At 42.4% G+C, this 22522-nt stretch overlaps 1 protein-coding gene across 1 annotated transcript in view; it reads left to right on the top strand.

The window, feature by feature from the left end:
- TAFA1 (TAFA chemokine like family member 1) overlaps nt 1-22522 on the top strand; it is a 404470-nt gene that overhangs the window by 226404 nt on the left and 155544 nt on the right. The gene's annotated exons all lie outside the window — the stretch shown is intronic.

Here is a 22522-nt window from a genome sequence, read left to right as displayed (position 1 = left end):
GATCCCCTGTGTGTCACCTAGATGAACAGGTTTGACCCCTGGACGATCCAGGGATAAACCTTAGGTCTAGCTATGGCCTTAGAAAGTAATATTGGGGAATTGCTGCTGGGCTCCATGGCATTTGGGTTCTGGGATTCTGCAAGGCTTCACCTTAAAACCACCATGTTTTTTAAGGTCTATATGAAGTTGCAGGGTTATGTCAGGTGAGGTTGTGCAGATGCAAAGCTGGTGTCTGAATTTGATAATGGGCTGGATGAGGTCCAATAAACTGAAGCTGAATTTTGAAGAGGCACTGTGGTGTTCTGGTTCTCATAGCTGGGAATTGGTATATATCATGTTCTATATAGGATTACATTCCCCCTGAAAGAGTAGTTGTGCAGCTTGGGGGTTCTCCTTGATTCAGCATTGTTACCTGAGCCACAGATGGCCTCAGTGGCATTGAGTGCCTTTTACCATCTTCAGCTGGTTCTCAGCTATGCATGTTTCTGGCCACAGATGATGATGATGATGATGATGATGATGATGATGATGATGATTTTATTTCTTACCTGCCTATCCCTCTGCATTGAGGCAGGGAACAACATTAAATACAACAATACAATACATAAAACTGGTTAAAAGAACATATAAAACTGATACAATATTAAAATAACAATCACAACATCTTAAAATTCTTAGGTTTAAAATTCATCTGGGTAGGCCTGCCAGAAGAGACTAGTCTTTATGGCTGTCTTAAACTCAGAGAGAGTACTAAGCCGACAAATCTCCTCTAGCAGGCCATTCCACAGTCTGGGGGTGGCAGAAGAAAAGATCCTCTGGGTAACCATTGTCAGCCTAGTTGTGGCTGACTAGAGTAAATTCTTCCCAGAGGACTTGAGTGTGCAGAGCAGATTGTACAGGAGAAATCGATCCTGCAGGTAACCTGGACCCAAACCGTGTAGGGGTTTAAAGCTAATAAGCAACACTTTATACTTTGACCATCAAGTCCGGCCATCAAGACATTGGCTCTAGTAACCTCCCAATTGGATTACTGTGATGCCATATACATGGGCCATGCAGAAGCTTTATTTAGGTACTTCTCGGTGGTCCCTCATTAAAGAAAGTAATGAATGTATGGATCAACAACAGAGAGTTGAAAGCCTTTCTTCCAATGGCAATCCATTTGTGGAATACCCTCCCCACAGAAGTACAACTGGGGTCAACACTACAGTTTTTCTGGAGCCAGGTCAAACTTGCCAAGGCATGTTAAGTTTGGAGTGCAAACCTCCACAGGCCAGCGTGGGTTGGATTAGACTGAAAGGCGAGAGCTTAGGGACATTTCTAAGTCCCCATGTAGGAAGGGAGCAGGGGGATCTCACAATATGCTGATGCCGGGTTCACACGCGGCATGTGACATCCAGGAAGGAAGCAGGACATCGCGCCCGCCATTTGTTTTTTTTTAAAAAAAGGCAGGAGCTGGAACACACAAAATAAGTTTTTTAAAAAAACCTAACCCCACTCCCCCACCCACCCCCCATGTCCCTGGACTCCCCCTGTCTCAGCTCCTTCTCCCTGCTGACCCCCACTACTCAAGGGGATGAGGGAAGAAGCCAGGATGGGTGTCCACACCACCCATGGTCCTCAGGATTGTCCTGAGACTGTGGGGAAAATCAGGCTAAAAGTGTTCCCAGATATCAGAGGGAAATGGAGGGATCATCCCTCCCTGCTCCCAGGATCCCCCGTGCATCATGTGGACACACAGGGATGATCCCCAGGATAAAGACTGGTGTAGACATGCCCTTATATGGAGTCAGACTATTGGTCCATCTAGCCCAGTATTGTCAACAGTGATTGGTAGTGGCTCTCCAGGGTATCAAGCAGGAGTCTTTCCTCACCCTACCTGGGGCCTTCTGCATGCAATGCATGTGCTCTTTCACACTGAGCTATGGCTCCTCCCCTGGTGTATAGGATTGAAACCACAATCAGGTTCCTGCCCCACTTTTGTTGATTCTAATTAATAAGGCTACAATCCAGGCTCTCCAGAATTATTGCACCTTGCTTGACTTGTTTTTTACTGAGCTTCAAGCAATGGTGGGAATGCGGCCTTTATCTCTGACCAGAGGATTGCTTCACATCTTGCTTCTCTACCCCTCACATTGCCAATCTATCTTTTCCCTTAACTTTGTAAGCCCTGTTTGACACCTGACTGGGAGTTTATTCATTCTTCCCAGCCAGGAAGCTGAAAATGATGAGTTGCCTTTCTCAAGTTCCCAGAAGAACAGAGAAAGATCTATTAAGTTTAGAGAGGCTGCTAGAGTTCAGGAGTTCTTCCAATTCCCCCTAATGGATACTGTAGGTTTTCAAAGCTACAAGTAGGTCAGGCATATCCTAAAAAAATGCCAATGCTAAATAGGGACACATGAATCAGCAAAATGTGAGCATACAAAGTTTCTCCAAATTCCACAATGAAATTTGCTCCAACTCATTACTATATGAGATTTTTTCTTCTTTCTGCATGAAAATTCATGTGCATGTTCATGCAGTCTTTTCTAAGTATACACATAATTGTGTGCATTTTTGAAATGTACACATTTCCCTCCATCTCTTAAAGCATATTTGTGTGCATTTTTCACATGTACACATTTTTGAACGCAACGTTTTTGTGCAGTGAATTGCTTTGCAAGTTCTGAAATGTACAGACTTTGACTGCAGCTTGCATTCTGGTCCACATTCAGTTCTAGGAGGTGCAAACTGGGTAAAAACAAACTGAAAGAAATTTCTCATATATCCCTAGAAAAGGCACGTCGGTCCTATTTCATCAAAGGTAACTCTGAAAGGGTTGTATTCTTATTCTTGTATCCTTGCATTCACCACTGAAAACAATAAGCATGTGGTTTCAGTATGTGGTTTGTCTTGAGGCAAGCTCTTTGTTTAAATCCAGTCATTTGAAAATGTAGTAACATAAATATCCAGTAGGTAGCATTCTGCAGCAATCAAAGGGATTAGCTGCTGCTGTGAAGAACAGCCCGCCAAAGCAATTCAGTGCTGCAACGTTCTTGATAGACTTGCATTACGAACCTTAGCTTTTATTACTGCTGGCAAGTCAGAGTTCATTTACTGGTTACTGAAAGGAAATCCTCCTTAGCAGTTACGAAGGGGTTAGTTACAAGGGCTGACCACTCTATTAGGCAGAATGGGGCATCCATCTCAAGCAGCAGATTCTGTGATAGTGGTGGGATAGCAGTGAGGCAGCAGTGAAGTGTCTGGAGGGTAAGCTGTCCCATCACCAGTACTAAAGGAAGATTCAACCATCACTCTGATCAGCTTCAGGATGTGGAATGGGGAAGGGAGCAGCTCCATTTTATCCTTTGCCCCAGGTAGCAAAATGTCTTGGGCCAGTCCTTTTAGTTGGCAATGTATTTTGTGATTATGCTAAAGTTGTCGATTATTGTAACACTGACATAAAACTACTCAGCCGGAGTTCCATATTCTAATCCACTAAAGCACAGAAATAATTGCATTCATTATAAGGGGGCTTCTTTGTGATAATTGGGAATGCATTGTTCAGAAAGATGCATGCAAGAACAGAATGCAGAGAGCATGACATTTTGTTGAGAGGGGAAGAGCCAGTGGATTTCAAATGAAATCACATTAGCAAGTAATAATCAATGGCAAAGACAGTGTCACAGTCACTGCTCTCTCCTCCTCAGAAAACAATGTTTAAAATATTCATTTACCAAAAGCTGGATGTTTCTCTGGAAACATTAAAAACAAAAAACCCTGAGCGTAGAATGGAGCCAAGGTCCCAATCGCATATGATAGTGCTCCCAACATGCAGCTATTCTTATTTACACAGTACTGTTGGCACTTTATAGAACAAGTACTGTTCATGTTATACATTCAGCTTAAACAAACGGCAAATCCATCTTGATATCTCACATCACAGCTTGCACTCCAATGGTAATGTTGTAATGTACTGCGGTATTAACATAATATGTTGTAACTTATTTATTTAATACATTTATAGCCCACCTTTCTTCCATCATGGCACTAAAGGTGGCTACATGTGGTTCCCAGGTGGTCTCCCCTCCAAGCGCTGACCATGTACATTGATGGTGCTATATAAATAAATAATAATAATAATAATGCTTAGCTTCAGCAAAGTGGTTGCTTCATGTGCCTCCAGGCCATGCCCTGGGACCAACATGTTGTAATAATGAAATAAATCTAAGACGTTATAATAGGCTGATGTAATCATAGGCAATAATCTAGGATAACATTTTCCCACATGGAAGATGACTACAGATTAATCATGTGAAAAATAGAAGAGATGGGGCCATCCCTATGACTGGGGTTTAAAAGACCTAGTAAAATTTGAAAGGAGCAGAGGCGACCTATGGGAAAGGCAATGCATGAGTATATCAGATGAAACTATGCATGATGTGGGAACGCAGGCCCAATCATTTTTTATCTCCATGACTAAAAGCAGCTTTGAGATGGGGAGCAAAAATCAAGAATGGAGTGCAAGGGAAAGAGACCCTTTCCCCCAAGCACTGCTGCCCTAATCCAAATTGGAGCCACCTATAGCTGCTTTTAGAGGAGAGAAAAAATACACGGGAGACATCAAAATAGGCACTTTCCATGTCATGTCTAGTTTGACTCTGATTTGACACTGAAAATACAGTCATGAGAATATTAGTATAGCTTCCGGTAGGATGAATAGTGGTGGAGGTGGGATGGAATTTAAAGAAGAGCATTGGAGAAAAAAGGATGAGAAAAAGGTAAGATAACAAAATGTTAGAAGCACTGACTTGATTCCTTCCCTTTCTTTATTACACACTCCAGTTCAGAGCTGCAAGATTCCAAATTTTCTCATAGTTGAGGAATTCCATGTACGTGTATGGGGATTTAAAGGACAGAACTGATATGTAAAATAGGGATGTAAGGATCTTGTATCATTTACTCCATTTGTGTTTTGTGGATTGTCAGGCGGTGTCTCTTCCATTGTCCACTCATTGATGGAGATTTTTTTTTCTCTGTCCAGAAATGTATGCCAAAAAAAAAAGAAATCCATCAGAATTTATGGAACTTTCACCACTGCATAAAATTTTGTATGCTTCTCCTAGGTCAGTATAAAATCAATGAGCAGAACACACAAAACAAAGACTGTTACACTGCAGAAGCTGAAGAGAGATCAGAGATGTGTAAACCCTTTTTATTTTAAGGAATGGTGTTTACATTACCGTATTTTTATGCAACTTCCATCGTTTTTACAATCAAAAGGAAAGGAAAGGAACCTCTCGTGCAAGCACTGAGTCATTACTGATTCTTAGAGGGACGCCAGGTTTTGCTTACGTTTTCTTGGCAGGCCTTATAGCGGGGTGGTTTGCCGTTGCCTTCCCCGGCCGTTATTACCTTTCCCCCAGCTAGCTGGGTACTCATTTTACCGACCTCGGGAGGATGGAAGGCTGAGTCGACCTGAGCCAGCTGCCTGAAACCAGCTTCCGCTGGGATCGAACTCAGGCCGTGGGGAGAGTTTCAGCTGCAGAAACTGCTGCTTTACTGCTCTGCGCCTTAAAAGTGGCCCACAAGTCCACACAATCCGCATGACTCTGAGAAGCTGGTCCTCTGTGGATTCCGCAAGACGGATTCATAGAAATCCAGTATCATTTTAATCCATTGCGGATAACTCCAACATGCTGACTGTAGAGTGACAGACACGTCTGTCGAAAGCTCAATAAATTACCTGGGCAAGTGAATGACAGCTCTGCCCATCTCATGCTACTACTGGTGCACATTGGTGTGTGTAAAAGATAGAAATCAATGAATGCTTTTGACATTCCAGTACATTTCAATGCGAATTAATTATGCTGAGTCTACCAGGACCATTTGTGACAAATGGCAAAAGCAGTATTAGCACACAAAAGGCATTAGTGGGAAATCCAACAAACTCCAAAACTGTGGATTTTCCCATAGGCATTTCACACAGGACAGGACCATAATAGACCGTTTCAATATGAATGTTGATGGGAAGATAAAAAGGACCTGGGCATTCTGGCCCCAACTTGAGGCTTAAGGCCAAACGAAACACTCCTTTATTTATTTATTTATTTATTTATTACATTTCTATGCTACCCAATAGCCGGAGCTCTCTGGGTGTGATTTCCCCTACTCTCCTGCAAGCATACATAGGGACTATGACGCTTCAGGTCAGGAGGGTTTAAATGTTCCTTCTCCCCATGTTTCTTGTCCCAAACTTTCACCACCCGGGGGGGGGGGGGTAAAAGGGGGAAACCCCTTTCCCGTGATTCTAATAGCTCCATTGATTGTCCTTTGAATTGTGGCTGTATGTGCTTGCAAGGAAGTTGGGAACCGGGAAAACACAACAAAAAACTCCTCTATGTTTGTTTAAAGGAACGTTTTGTTTAGACCTTAGAGTGCTCCTGAGAAGTCTGTCAGTCTGGGCCTGTAGCTTCAGAAATCTTATAAAGTCAAATGCAGAGCTCTTCCTTCTAGTAAGTGTTGTTACTTTATGGAAATAACCTCCACACTGCATTTTCCATGTACATAAGAATAAGTTTATTTAATGCTGAAAGGCCTTTCCAAAGAAAAAGGAAGAGTTATTGCAGTTTTTGATCTTTGCTAGTGCCAAGCAGATATTAAGCTATTATTTAAAGATAGCCCTCAGGTACCTGCAGGGATGGGTGAGAAATTAATTTCGGTTCATTTTTGACAAGAATTTATTCAGTTCACCCCTCCTTCAAGCGAATGCAGAATCAAGTTTGGGATGTGATTCACCCAGCAACAAAAGTGTTTGGAAAATGTGTACATTTGAAAAAATGCACATAAAAACATGTGTACATCTCAAAAATATGCACAATTGGATGCATATAGTTAGGGAGATACACATGAAGACACACTTGTTCACCCAGACTTTCCCTGGGCCTTAAATAAATTAACTACACCACTACATTATACTGGTCTTTTTTACTGGTTTTTTATTGTTGTTTTAATGCTGTTTTTATGCTATGTTTTAATATGGTGTTTAAATATTGCATTTTAATGTTGTGAAGCACTGGGAGATTCTGTTATATTCAGTGGTACAAATACATAAATAAATGAAAATATACATGAATTTTCATGTACCCCCCTCCCCTCAATGTGGATGTGAAGTGGGACAAGATTTAAGGTGGAATTCAGAGAACCAATATGCTCAACTCTAGCTGAGTTGCAGGGTCCTAGGTATGCGATAAGCCAAGCCCATTCACACGGCAGATACTATAGGAGTTCCAACTTTTGGGGAGCCATCTATGCATCTGTAGCAGATGTCAGAGATGTAGGTAGGCATCAGTGGGCACTTGACAAGGCCTATACGTCTGCAGGGGCCCCACTGGTGACCCCATCCCCAGGGTCTTCTGGTCCTGCTGCTCTCCTTCCTTGAGTCATTGCTTGTTCACCTGACCTCCCTTAGCATATTAACAGTTACAAGGATAATGATACAGAGCCACATCCTTCCCTTGCCTTGCATGCTTCCTCTGGGTGGTTGTATAGATTGGGCTCACAGAGAAGGCAAACTAGCCCAACCAGGAGAAAGTGGAGCCCACCCAGGGAGGATTCTGCCTTTGTGCCAGCTGTTGCTGTTAGAGTTAGCCATGCAGATGCCATTTCCATCCCTCAGCTTGTCTCTCCACTATTAGAGTCGGGATGTTGAGAGAATGACTTCCTGAGGAGATGACCCTTTGCAAGGGTGTTTCTGAAGTTAGCTGTAAGCTTGGCTGCATTGTGGAGAGGCCCTTCTGAGGACATGAGTAGGAGCGACTCATGACCTCAGAAGTCCCCAAAGTCAAGGGGGCATAGATATATGTTATAAATGTTAAGTTAAAGGAGCTAGAGCTATTGCTAGGTAGAATCTTATAAATACTGACGTTTTAACATGGTTGATCAAAGAGATCCTGGGAGAACAAGAAGCCTACTAAACATGATTGCTTAAGCTCTGCCAACCATGCTTGCCAGAGAGGTGAATTTAAGTTCTCACTAATTACTGTTTTGCTAATTGAGAGGAAAAGAACTTTAATTTGAATAAGGAACATGCTAGCCACTAATTCTATTTTGCTTCTAATCATATTATTATTATTGACTGTAAGACATCAACAAAAGCCAAAAACAAAGAAAATTTATACCTCTATGCAAGATTCTTTAATACAAAGTAACAGTATAGCAGTAACAAATATGTCAATGTAATTAAAACCTTAATATATGAAACCTAACAATATTTTTTTAAAAGTAGAACAAATGCATTTCAACCAACAATCTTCAGTGTCCAAAAAAAGGGAAGGAAAAGAATCACTTGGCCTAAATTCTAGTACAAAAAGCATTGGTTGGAGGATTGAATAAATCCATTCACACAGCTTAAAAAGTATGAAAATCCTAGGTAATTATTGTTTACCTAGGTTATATAGTAGTCAAGAAGGTTAACTTCAGCTAACAATGCAAATGAAAATGCATAAGATATCTTTCTCCTCTGCTTTCTTGGAGCAATTTCGAGGTCATTTCTGAGTAGTCCGTCTGCCAGTCTTTCTGTTTATTGCCTAGTCTATAGGACAAAAAAAAAAAAAGGAAAGGAAAGGAAGTCTGATTTTGGAGCTACACAAGAATGTTACTGACATTGGGCAGTGCACAACAACATATTTAGGTCTCATCTACCTAAATATCCCAAGCAGGATATTGCACTATGGAAGTGGTTCGAAAGCAGTATATAAAAGGCAGGAGCCACACTACTGCTTTATAGTGGTAAAGAAGTGCACTGACAGCTGTTGGGGCCCATGATGCATCTACACCAAGCAGGATATAACACTATGAAAGCGACATATGGCATGTGTCAATGGGCCACAACAGTTGTCAGTGCACTTCAATACCGCTGTAAAGCAGTTGTGTGGCTCCTGCCTTTCATATACCGCTTTTATACCGCTTTCATAGTACAATATCCTGCTTGGTGTAAATGAGCCCATAGACTAAACTGAAAGATTCCAATGGTTGGGGATCATAAAAGTGAGAAATTAAGAATGGTTGAGAATCATAGCAATTCTGTAGTTCAAACAGTACAAAAAATTAATGAAAATGGTTCCATTATATATAGCTAGCTCTAGGTGATATCAAGGTTTGCTGACAGGGCTGCGTGTCTCATTTTCCTGCTCCTCGGTAGACACCCATAGGCATATTAGTAGAAGAAACGTAGTCAATTGGGTAATGACGGTAATTAAAAAAGATGTAAACTTTCAAAGTAGCTGACACTTACTCATTACACGGAGCTGTCATGCTTGACTGAGCTAACGTTAATTTCGATATCCCATTAGATCTCGCTGATATGAGCTTAAGAGATGTCTGTTCTTTCTCCGAAGAAGCTGGCATCCGCAGTCATAGCAATATTGATTGCAGTGCAAAGTTGACAGATGTGAAAGGTGTTCTACGGGTACTTGAGCTGGAGATATTTTGTTGTGTTTTTGCTCAAACCGCTTGGTGTGCTTCACCATGAGCGCAGCTAACAAAATCTGCCATGTGAGTTCCAAGAAAGCTGTAGCAAACATGGCACCTCAATGTCACAGGCCTTTTCTCGGTTCATGAAACTGAGGCACCGCCAATGGCATAGTGGTAACTTCTAAAGTGCAGGAGCTCATCATGGCAGTCCTCATGACCACACCCTCAAGGAGAGACCCAAGATTCTGACAGCTATGTTGAACCAGTACAATCAGTTTTCATCTCCTCCCAGTGGAGGCTGGTGGCTCTAATGCCAGTGGGGTGGTGAATCTGCTCCAGGTTTCAGTCAAAATCAGTCAAAACTCTAAAGGAACTATCCAAGGTGTGAAGCACCTTGGATAGTCCCTTTAGAGTCCTGACTGGTTCTCACTGAAACCTGGAGCAGATTCATCACCCCACTGATATCGGAGCCACCAGCCTCCACTGTCTCCAGCAGGAGCAGGTCTTTTGTAAATCTAATGGGTCTTAATTGCCAGTGCACCAGTCCCTATTAGCTGTTTTGATCGACAGGGACCAGCACCATCGGAAGCATTCTGCAGAGGTCAAAGTGGCTTCCGCCACTTCCCTCAGCCAATCCCACAGTTAGAGCAGTCTGGATGTGTGCCCCTGTGTTGAACTGATGGCCGTGATGTCCTTAAATGTGCTCTTGTGGCCTGGAGCTTCTGCAAATGGATCTGAATTGCTTCTTGGGTGGACAGCCACTTTGTCAGAATGGATATCATTGTCATATGTATCCACCATGTCAAGATCGATTTGGCCAGCTTAAATTCTGAGCCTGAAACTGACAGTACCAGCTCGAGAGGCATAACATGGCTATATCTTGTAAAAATGTTCCCTTGCAGGCTGTAAACTTTATGAAAGTCACAAGAGGCTTTACAAAAATAGCTCTTCTTTTTAGCAGACAGTAAAAGGACCTTGAGTTTCCTTGTCCAATTAAAATCATATTTCTTTTTCTTTATCATCTATGTATTTTAGCATCACACAGAGCACGGTCACTAGACCTGTACTGAATGCATGCATGAAAACATTTTGGTGTTATGGGGGGTGTACTTTGTTTTGTTTTGTTTTTGCATGGGTGGGGGCTAAAATGTTCCAGGTCTCCCAAAGGTTTCATTTTTGTGACTGTTTGCTGCTTCCTCCTCAGCTGCTGTTCTGGCATGATTAAAAATCAAAATAAAACACTGTCTTCTTTATGAAATAGCAATCCCAGCCAATCAGGATTCAGAGCTGGCTATGTCACAACATCACAAAACTAAGTAAGAGTGAGGGCTGTGATCTCCATTCTTAATGATGGGGCAGAGACTTTTGCCCTCTTTGCCCCACTAAGCTGGATAAATTATTTTTTCCTTTTCCTTTTTACAAAGAAATGCAGTGCACCTCCTAATGGCCAGACTTACTGAAAGCATCTGATTGATTAATGGACCAAATCTCACAGAAATCAAGCTGAAGCTTTTCTCAGATGAAGTGATGGGAAAAGCTTCACCTCCTGATTTCCATCTCTTATTTTCCTGTCAAAGATGCAGATTTTCTATTCATAAAAGGGGGGACAATCCAACTTTGCCATTTCTCTTAACAAAAGGAGGTTGACTGCTAGGAGCATCATGTAAAGTTTCAGTGGGGTTGTGGTGAGATATCTTTAAACTGCTACAGCAGTGATTTAAAACAGCATTTGTTGTGATTATTTTTTATACTTGTTTAGATCAGAATAACCCAATGAGGAATGGTCCTATGTAGCCTGAAACATGATTTGTAAAGCTTCGAAAGTTTTCTTCCAGTAACACAATGGATATCATGGAGCAAAAACTTCCCCCACCCCCACTCTGGTTATCTGCTACAATGCCCACCAGTTGAGGCAATTACCATGTGGATGGGAAGATATGGTTTAGCTCATAGTTGTCCAAGAAGGCATTGACTGTGGCACAGATGTACAGGAAGAGGAAGCTATGGCCTGTACTCCAGCCTGCTTCTTCCCACAATGCCTTGCTTCCTACTCTTCAGCTCAGGAGACTATTTATTTATACCACACCTTCTGTGTACATAGTGCTTTACAAGAACAGGTTTGACTGGTTCTTCCCTGAAGGGGCTTTTGATCTAAAACAGGCAAAAGGGAAGCAAAAGAGAAAGCAGAGGGAAACGGAGGGGTGTGTGTATGTGTGTGTGTGGGGTAAACGGAGGAAGGATACGTTGCTATTATTTCAAGTAGACATTTTTTTACTTATGCCAGATCTATTCTACACCATGTGTCAAATCATTGCAAATTTGGAATAAAAAGCAGGAAAGGACACTATGAAAGCAGTATACGTAATGTGTAATGTGCCCTCAACAGTTAGCAGTGCACTTCAATACGTCTATAAAACAGTAGTGTAGATCTAGCCTTAGTTACAAGTAGGGCATTAGGACTGGGATAGTGTTCCAAAAGGATTTTTGAGGAGGGATTTCAAGACAGTAGGGGAGGTGACCTGACAGAGGCATTCCGAGAGGCTGTTCCAGACCTAGCAAGGGAGAAAGGACACTTGTTTCAATGAGGAGTTCTTCAGATGGTTCATGGTGGTGGGGGCAATGGCCAGGCAAAGATCACAGATAGGAATGTATCAGAATATAAGACTAGTCATTAAGTCAACCGAAGGCAAAATGGGAAGGGTATATCCTAACATGGTGGAGGTGCTTGTGGTGGAAGAAGATTCATCTGCCAAAGGAGCTCATTCTCAATAAGTTCTGGAGCAGATGCCACTCTCTGTAAAAGTTCTGGTGTGTGGTCTTGGGGTTCTATTATGATCATCTTTATCACTTGAAGCTCAAGCAGCCTCAGTGGCACAAAGGGCCTTCTCTCAGTTGAAACTGATAATATCAGCTGCTTCCCTTCTTGACAGAGGATAGTCTAGCCACAGTTATCCATGCCCTGGTAAATGTCTAAGCTGGATTACTGCAATACACTTTACATGGGGCTGCCATTGAAAACAGTTCGGAAACTGCAGCAAGTGCAGAACACTGTGGTATGACTGCTAATAGGGACTGGGTGAAGAGATCGTATGCCATCTGTATTATAACAAGTCCACTGGCTCCTGTCATATTTCCAATTTCAGTTTAGAGGGCTGTTCTTAACCTCTAAAGCCCTACATGGGATAGGAGCCAGATATTTGTTGGACCACCTTCTTCTGCAGCAGTCCACCTGTCTACTGACATCATCATCTGAAACTTTTGTCGAGGTCACCCACGATCAGAAATGTACAAATGGAGAGGGGGGGGCTTTTCAGTGACGGCTCCCTGCATTGGGAATGCCCCTCCCCTCAATGAACACCTGCCTCATGCCCTCATTGCTATCATTTAGACATTCACTTTAAACATTGCTAATTTTAGCATATTTAACTTTGAACAGTTTTGACTATTACTGTCTGTTTGAATGGACTAACGTTGTTTCTATTTGGTATGTTTGTTCATATGCCTTATTTTCTCTTTATTATATCTTTTATTATATCTTATTTATATCTTATATCTTATATTATACTTTTATTATATCTTACTTTGTCAGCTGCCCAGGGAACATAAAGCTGTAGGGCATAAATTGTTAAATAAATAAATAAATAAATAAATAAATAAATAAATAAATAAATATTCATGCACATATTTTGTGGTACACATTACCACCTGATACTCTGGATGATGGGGTCCCCATGATTTAGTTCAAACCAGAAGATGGGGAAGTTATGAGCACAATGGTTTATATTAAAGAGTAAGCAAACATAAAGGCTGCAAGGAATCTTTTATGCTACATGTGTACTTTGTGTGCGTGTGTGAATGCATGTGCCTGAAAGCTCCCAATGAGGATGTGGCATGGTGCAATGACTGACATACCCATGCTACAAGAACCAAAGTTCACCCCTGTCTGAGGATTTGAAAGCAGCGTCTGGAAGGATCAATGTACACCTCACAATGTGGCTTGCAAAAAAAAAAAATCATTTCTCAGCTAATATCCTCAAGGACAAGATAGTGTCTGATTTGGCTCTTCCAGGAGTTATTCTTGATTGCTTCGGAAAGCAATATTTTTTAAATGGGAGGGGCAGCTTCGGAGCCCTACCTGAAAGAATAAATATATTGCAACACCAGTCGGCCACAGAACCTTTGGCTTAGGCATACATTTTTTCCTCTTTCTTTCTTGCACAGGTCTCCTAGTCTCTGTCTAATGGGCAATTGTTTTAATGAGATAAACCCACGCCATTTCTGAAGCCCTTTGCCTTGAGGTGCACTGCCCTACACCATCTTTATTATTATTTTTAAATCAACCATTTATTTCATTTTCTCATAATACAGTAAAACAATATCTTGTCTTTGAATATACAAAGCATCTTAAAGATGAAAATGTCCCAGGTTGTTTTGTCCATGTAATTAAAATCTGAATGGCATAGAACTTACTGATTTTACTAGTATATTACTGAGAGGTTTATAAGGTGTAAGCAAGAGAACAGGTTTTTTTTCCACTCGCTCAGGAGTTCAGCCGGGCAACATCAGCCTCAGCAGCTTTTTCCTTTCAAAAGTTCCAATTGACACTGCAAATGACAAATGCAAGTACGTGAAGATGGATTAATACCACATTTCTTTTCAAGAGGGCAAAGCCTTTCAGTTTGCATGCCACAGGCTTGCTAATAAGATTTGTTGAGCATAGTTCCCATGCATTATTTTATATCCCCCATGTGCAAATAGGTGCACTGTATATCCATCATTAAGTGAGAACATGTAGCATGGGTAATTTCAGTTCTGTTTGAGATGCTTTATGATTGCCTTCCTTTTTTAAATATGTGTGTCCCCCTTTGATTGTGCTGTGCACACATTAGTACAGTAAAGGGCAGTGTTTTATGCCATATTGTTCATTATAAATAAATCTGTAAGTAAACATGGCTGGACATTTCAGCTACTGGGTGGCATAGAAATGTAATAAATAAATATATAAATAAAAGATTTGTTTTAAACTGATGAGTGGAATTTCAAACACTTCTATCAATTAAATAGATAGCAAGCTCTAAGGACAACATCATCTATTAATTTATTTATTATAGCATATAAACTGCTCCACATCAAGAGATATCTGGATGGAGTACAACATATTAAAATACAAACAATTTACAATAAAATCAGGAAAATCGATAAAGCAGTTGCTGAAATTTAGACATTAGTTGGGAAATGCTTGCCTGAAAAGGAAGAATCTTTAGAAAAGGCCAAAAGCAAAGTCAGGGGCAGAGAAGTTTGCACATCCCTAGATAAGTGCCACATCTGAAAAAGTGCACTGAACTGTCATCAAAAGTTCCCTACCCCACTTCCCCTCCTTCTCCCTCCACACCCCCAACTGCCCCAGCTTTTACAAATGTGCAAAACAAGCTGTCTTCTTCCAATGCTCTGTCCAGGGTACTGAAAATTTCCTTCTGACTGCTCTTGTTCTCTGGGATCTCGCTTAAAAAATGCCAGACCTTTCTACAACTTAAACTGTGGTCAGGCACTCGGTTTTAAAATTGTATAGCGCGAGCCAGAGATTAGGGGTATTGGAGAAATGCACAACAGATTCAACTGAGTTCAGATTTCTGGGAATCTGACTTGTGGATACATAGCAGACTGGCTTTTTCTGAGTCACGCAGATTGTGCGGACTTGCAGACCATTTTTAAACCTTTGGGGGAGATTTGCACATGCTAATGTGCATTTGCATATGTGAACTTTATTCATTTATTTTATTTGTACTCCACCTTTCTACCCCCAAAAAATGGCACTTGAAGAGGCTTACAGGTGTAAATTAAAATTGATTGAAACAATAATGTTCATTAAAATACAATAAAAATATAACAAGCACAGAATAAAACAACAGCAACAGCACCCATCTCAACATGCCCACTCACAGGCTTTTCTAGAATAAAGTGGTCTTTGCCTGCTGGCAGAAGGACTGCAGGGAGGCAGTTCCACAACCTGGGAGTGGCCACCAAGAAGGCTCTCTCTCAGATCACCACCCAATGTGTATTTGAAGGCCTCTCCAGAAGATGTTATGAACTGGGCAGGCTTGTATGGCAGAAGACAGTCTTTCAAGCCATCTGGCCTAAAGCTATATAGGGTTTATAGGTCATTCCCAGCACTTTGAATTCTGCCCAGAAACAATCAAGTAACCAGTAAAACTGCTTTAGCAAGGGAACCGTGTCCTCCCTGAAACTGGCCCCAGTCTGGTCACAGCATTCTGGACAAGCTGGAGTTTCTGAACAGATTTCAAAAGCAGCCACATACAGGATGTAACTAAGACACACATGATTGTGGCCAGATCAGACATCTCACTTGTATTAGTGTTCATTAGTGCTAATCTGCACTTGCTCATGTGAACCAACATTCTTGTACATCCTTATTTTTAATAATAATAATAATAATAATAATAATAATAATAATAATAATAATAATAATAATCTGATTCTGTCAGTGAGCAGGCAAAGATGCCTGAAAATCCATGAAACACATATGGAATGGGTTTAACAAAATTCATACATTACTACCGATGCATGTGCCAGCCCAGCCCCCTCCACTCCCAAGCTCCCTGTGTAATCATGTCCAAGGGAACTGCAATTAGAAAACACTGTGTGTTCAGGAATTCAATAGATTGGATGCCAACACAGAGGAGCTGTGGTTTGTACCTAGTTCATGGTTTATACTAGGATCCAAGAATTCCACTGGATGTTTCCCAGTAAGAATAAAGACAACAGAAGAGTCTGCATCAAGAAATAGGGATGGATGGACACCCTGGGCTATACACCATGCACTGAACCCCCAGCCACTGACCTAACCACAGCAAGTGGCATGGGGTGAAACACTGGCAAATTGTAGGTGCTCGGTAGTAGAGCAGTGTCCAGTTGAGTCTCGAAGCCAGGTGAGAAATTTCCAGCTTGGCCACCTGGATGCCACTCCAAGGACCCCAGGACTTGCCTAACTCAGCATGCGCTGAACTGGGCAACTACATGGGTTCCTGTTCACTCAATGAGCCACCATTTTCCACAGAAAAGAAAGCTTGTTCTTGTCCATAAATGTCACATTTGCACAAACGGCAGCCTTAAAAGGGCAATGTACACAACATTGCAGACATTCATGCCTTGAATGTTGCATACCTTGCCACATTAAGGCTGCCATTTACCCAAATGAGACATTTACAGACATGAACAAGCCCCCATTTCTGCAGAAAGTGGTGGCTCTCCAAGGGAACTGGCACCCACATGCTGGCCCAGCTCGGCATATGCTGAGTCAGACAAGTAGTGGGGCCCATGGAGTGGTATCCAGGCAGCCAAGCCAGTGATTTCTCACCGAGCTTCAAGCCCCAACCGAACACCCATGCCATCCCCATTGACAACAAAGTGTTCCTGCTTTGACAAGAAATCTACAGACATGATTTGGTCTGCTGAATTGCTCCTGATTGTGGCCTGCCGGTTCCAGCGAATCACGATTTGCATTTGCCTTATGAGGAGCAACTATCAGTCAAGGCCAGGCCTTGTGTACTCACAGAGAAGAACAGTAAAGCTCTTGTTAAGGCCTCATGCAGCAAAACGATGTCCCAATTTCTTCAGCAGCTGCCTCATGTTTCAACACCCTGTTAGGTTCGTCCAGTCAATCTAGTCTGCTTTACTGGGATTGCTTACAGGTTTTGTTGTTGTTTTTAAAGCAGTGAATCAAGGCTGGACACAGCTCAGGGAATAAAATGTGCTGTATCTCCCCTTCTTATCAGTTTTTCCAAATAAGAACCTTACTATTCTAAACACATACACACATACATACACACACGGCATGATATTTTTAAACTATATTTGAAACATATGTTGTAAATCCTGAAGGGGGGATAAATTGTTTGCTGAGGTCTATTATCTTTTATTAGAAGCAGAAACTACAGATTGTAAACTTTATATGGTAAAATGGGGGGGAAAGGTTTAGCAAGGGTTATCCCAGATGAAGTACAGAGACATGTTGGTTTTATGAAAGATTCTCAATTCTTTGTTCATTTCCATCCGAAGGACAATGCTTCTAAAACAATGATGTGCTGCCTTTTCATGCTATAGAGATTGAGTAAATAGATATAAAACATTTACTAAAAATGCTAATTCTAAACAATACATGATTAAAAGCAACTTTTCACAGATGTGGTGGGCATAGGTAGAGCTAATATAATCATCAAAGTGTTAAATGTATGGTTACTATTTAGCCTACAAATCTTCACACATTTTGAAAAACATGCGCTTGCAGAACAATGATACAAGCTTTGGTCAACCTAGATGAAATGGTGGGAGATCATTGGCTGGATCCCTCTCACTTTTTGCCTTTTTAAAAGCGAACAGCAGCTGCAGGGAACCTGATCAAGGCCAAGGTAATGTGGGAAGGAGTCAATTCTTTCTCCTTCCCCACAACATTTTCCCAAAGTTGCTCATTGAGAAAAAACACAGGTACAACTTAAGCTACACACAGCTAGGGCTGTGCATGGACTCCTCAATTTACTTTAGAGTTTCGAAATTGGCCCTGATTCAACATGGGCCACTTTGGGCCCAGGGTGACTTGCTTTGGACCTGAAGTGATATCCAGACACACGAAGCGGGTCGGCCATTCTGGATTCCCAGGCAGCCACCAAACAGCCACTTGGTGGGAACTTGGGAAAGCCAGGTGCAAGGACAACCAAGAGTCCATTGGGAATGGCCCTTTATGTAGTTTGTGACCTTAGATCTATGAAACTGTGGAGCCCACACCTTTATTTAAAATAGTGGCTCTCATAGGAGATGGACAGCTGCCAGATGAATCAGGTAAGTTCCATGGGCAGGCAGGGACAGTGGCTCACTGATGGCCTATAGCACCTCAGACCACCTGACCTGATCCAGTCCCAATCCAGATTCAGACTGAAGGAGGCTGAATTAGCCTGCTTCAGTTTGGATTGGGGGTTCAAGCCTGAAGCAATGCACAGCCCTACACAATACATGGCTGCTTTTAGCTCCTTTTTTAAAACAGGCATTCTGATTGCAGAATTCGCAGTGTCCTAGCTACTTGTGTATTTAATAGTAAGTCTTCAGATGGTTGCGAGACTGGTCTTTGTGAAACAACAGAAAGCATAACCAGAACCAAAGAAACAGGAAATGGCTTATGAAAGACTAAGTGTAAGCTTTAGAGAACTTATGGGGGGCCGCTCAGTGAGTTCACCAATCCGAGCTATGCAAGCCTCCTGAGACCTTGACAAAGCACACTTTCTGGGGCCTCCAGAAAGTGTGCAATTCCCGCAGCATGCCATTAGCATGGCCAGGGGAATTGCATACTTTCAGGAGGCTCCAGAAAGAGCACTTTGCTTCCTTGCCCCCTGCACCAATCAGTTTAAGTGGGCCTTAAAGGCCCACTTAAACTTGCATGGCGACAGGGAAGGCTAAGCTATTAATAGGGACTTTAAGGCCCCCATTGGCAGGGGGGAGAAATACAATTTTCCCAAGGCTGGGGAAATTGCATATTTCCCCCCACTGTGTTAATGGTGGCCATAACAGTAAGGGCTCCACTCATGGAAGGACCTGCTCAGTTTGGGGGGGATCTACCTTTCCCTCACACCACAGCTCATCCCTCTCAGTGGGGTCTCCTGACTCTCTGTGTGGGATTTCCAGGGGTCTGGAGGGGCTGCCATGGGAAAGAGAGGTCAGATAGGGATCTCAGCCATTTTCCAGTTGGGGCTCGAACGCAGAGGTTTTCATCAGCCCTCCCCTCAATGCCAGCACACAGTCCCTCAGGCTTGTCTACCTGCAAGTTGCTATTTTGCAGAAAACCACAATTAAGCTTCTTACATAAATCTCCATTTTGTACAAATGGCAGTCGTAAATAGGGCCATTTACACAAAACTGCATGCATTTTGCATAGATGGCCCTATTTATGGCCACCATTTTGTGCAATATGGAGATGTACATGAGAAACTTAACTGCCATTTTACACAAAATGGTACCAGCTGGGGGGAAGGGATACTGTGGGCTGCTCACTGGGTGTCCACGGACCATCTGGAAGCTTGCAGGATGGGCCTGGGATGCTTTGCCCATCCCTAAGGTGAGGATGTCCACTTCTACCAGTACAGTCTACCCAACTTAAATTTGGATTGAACTCCATGAACAAGCAATGAAATATGAGATCAAGCATGCTTTTCTTCACATTCGTCTTTCTTCCTCACTCTAGAGGAGACTTCCTGGTTTCTTAAATCACATTTGCTTTTGTGATGTTCAAATTGGGAAACTGTGGTTTAATTGCCGCCTACCAGGATTGAAAACTAGGATCACACCCTAGTTTGGACAGAACCTTTAGACTTCAGATGTCATGGGAAAGTGTGGCTTAAGAAATCGGGGAATCTCTGCTGAAGCTGGACATAAAATAATCATACTGGGAGCTGTTGCAGAAGTAACTCCTCCAACAGGAGGGCTTTGTCTGCCTTGGCACCCTGGCTGTGGAAAGAGCACCCTAGAGAGGTTTACCTGGCGCCTGTTATATATTCTTTTCGACGCCAGTGAAGACTTTTCCCCCCCAGTATTTTAACAGTTTACCATCTTAGTCTTTTAACTTTGCTGTTTTAAATCTGCATTTTAAATCTGTATAAATCTTTGTATTGCTGCTCGGTTTTATCCTAGTTGTGCTTTTATAGTGTACTCTTATTATTATTATTATTATTATTATTATTATTATTATTTATTTATATAGCACCATCAATGTACATATTGTACTCTTATATTGTGCTTTTACACAGTTGGGTATGGAATGAAGGGGCTTGTCCACACTCTTCCCCTCATGCAATTCTAATCATATGGGAAGATGAACTTACAAACAGAACTTTGATCTTAAAGTGGGAATTTGGGTAATCAGATGGCATTGAAGAGGTTGAAAGGAGGGAGATTCTGATAAGATCAGCCAAAATTGCTGCAGTTCTCCTCTATTCCCCACACCTAGGCCATAGCTAGATGGGTCTGTATCCTGGGGCGAATGCCGGGATCTTCCCTGTGCGTTCACATGATGCACAGGGGATCCCAGGATCAGGGAGAGATGATCCCTCCCTTGGCCCAGGATATGACCTTACACTTTAGGCCTGCTTTTTCCATGGTCTCGGGATGATCCTGAGTCCACGGAAAGTGTGGCCCACTGTCACGATTTGTCACGGTTACTGACGAGGAGCTGGGACCTGCACCCATTGGGATTGGGGTGGGGGAGAGGAAAATGTTGGGGGGGGGGAAACACTGCTCATGGGCTCCTTCCTCTTTTTTAAAAAAAAAATATGGCGGGCATGACATCCTCTTACTCTGAGGTCATTGTGCACCGTGTGTAAACAGAGGGGGAGATCTTGTGATAAAAATATTGCGAGATCTTCACCCCTCCATCGCGCTAGACCAGTAGGTCTAGCTGAGGCTCTAGTCTTTGGAACTGATTATGAGATTCAACAGAAGTATCTATGTCATAGTCAATCTCAGGTCAACTTTTCTTGCTACATCAAAATATTTATGGCAAAGTTCACATACTTTGAATTGTCCAGCATAGATTCAAAGTCAAATTTGAGGGGCCCAGCATCCCTTGCCTAAACTCTAGTGCTTAGTCAGGGAGAGACAGAAAATATTTCTTTCATAGAAACCAATCATCTGATGGGCAGGAGAAAAAAAAACTTTCAGCAGCTCGTTAGATGCACAGATATATATCCTCAGTGCCCTTTGCAATGCCAGTACTCAGAGTTGCTGGCAGCTGTAATTGTCTTTCACTCTTTGGGATGATCACTACTGCACTTTGCAAAAGCCCACTCTTTTTCTAATATTGATTGGAGGAACAACTCTTGCTGAGAATCACACAATAGGAGTTATAACTCATAAATCAGGGGGAGTTTTGCATGGGCAGGAAGCTTTCAGCCAAGGACAGCAATCTTCACTAATTGATAGACAAGAGCAGTTTTCAGAACTTATTGTTAGAGGGGGGGTGGTAATCAAAGAAATGTTACTAGTTTATGAAGTGTGTGGGGGTGGATATTTCTGAAGTTCTCTCTTTCTGACACTCCTCTGGTCAAGTGGCCCATCCATGAATTTCAGTAACTACTGGTGGATCCTGCTGGAGCAAGAAATGCTATAAAAGATAGAATTGGAGTCTGGTTGCAATTCCTAGTATTATGGGAGATGGGTTTTTCCCCTCTGTCCACTTTCTCCATACGAGGCATAATTATATAAACCAATATACAATCCTACCCTAAACCACAAATTCCCAAATATCATAGCTGTTCCTTGTTGTGAAGATGCTGCAGTCACCTGTTCATTTGGGTAGCCTTTTGGGGTACTTTTTCCAGCTCTACAATAGGGGTGTGCACGGACCCCCCGCTCCGCTTCACTTACAGATCCGCCATTTTCCGGATCGGGCCGCTCCACCCTGCCCCCGCTCCGCCCCGCCCCCACTCCTCCCACTTCCGCTCCGCTCCGCCCGGAGCTCCGGATCCGGATCCGGAGCTCCGTTTCCCCCCCCCCATAGGCTTGCATTGAAAGCTAAAAAATTATACAACTTTTTTTCTGTTCAAGTTAGAAATCCCATGTTTGGCACCATGACACCTCATGGGGATATACACACGCACGCCAAGTTTCAAAGCAATCCCATCATCCCCTGATTTTTGGCGAATTTTTGAAAATCGGGCACCCCACACACAACATCCCTGCGAGGTGGGCAGGGGAGGAGGGAGGGAAGGCAGGCAGGCATGCAGCTGGCATTTCTGGGGGCATAAGGAAGTGAGCCAAGGATAAGCCAGTAATGCATATAAAATGGAATAAATCAATAAATAAACAAAGGAGGGGTGGAATTAAAAGCAGCAGTGTTGCTCAATAAACAGCAAGAAGAATTTTTTAAAAAAGGCTATATCTATCTTTTACCAGCAATAGGGGGACGTGCCCGGGGGAGGGGGAAGCAGCTGCCAGTTCAACTCAAGACAGCCACCAACAGCTCTGAGATTAAGAAGTAAACGCTCACTTCAACTCATAACAGGCATCGCTC

This window comes from Elgaria multicarinata, chromosome 3 (assembly GCF_023053635.1).
Source record: "Elgaria multicarinata webbii isolate HBS135686 ecotype San Diego chromosome 3, rElgMul1.1.pri, whole genome shotgun sequence".
In the NCBI taxonomy this organism is placed as follows: domain Eukaryota; kingdom Metazoa; phylum Chordata; class Lepidosauria; order Squamata; family Anguidae; genus Elgaria; species Elgaria multicarinata.
This window is presented reverse-complemented; position numbering and strand designations above follow the sequence as displayed.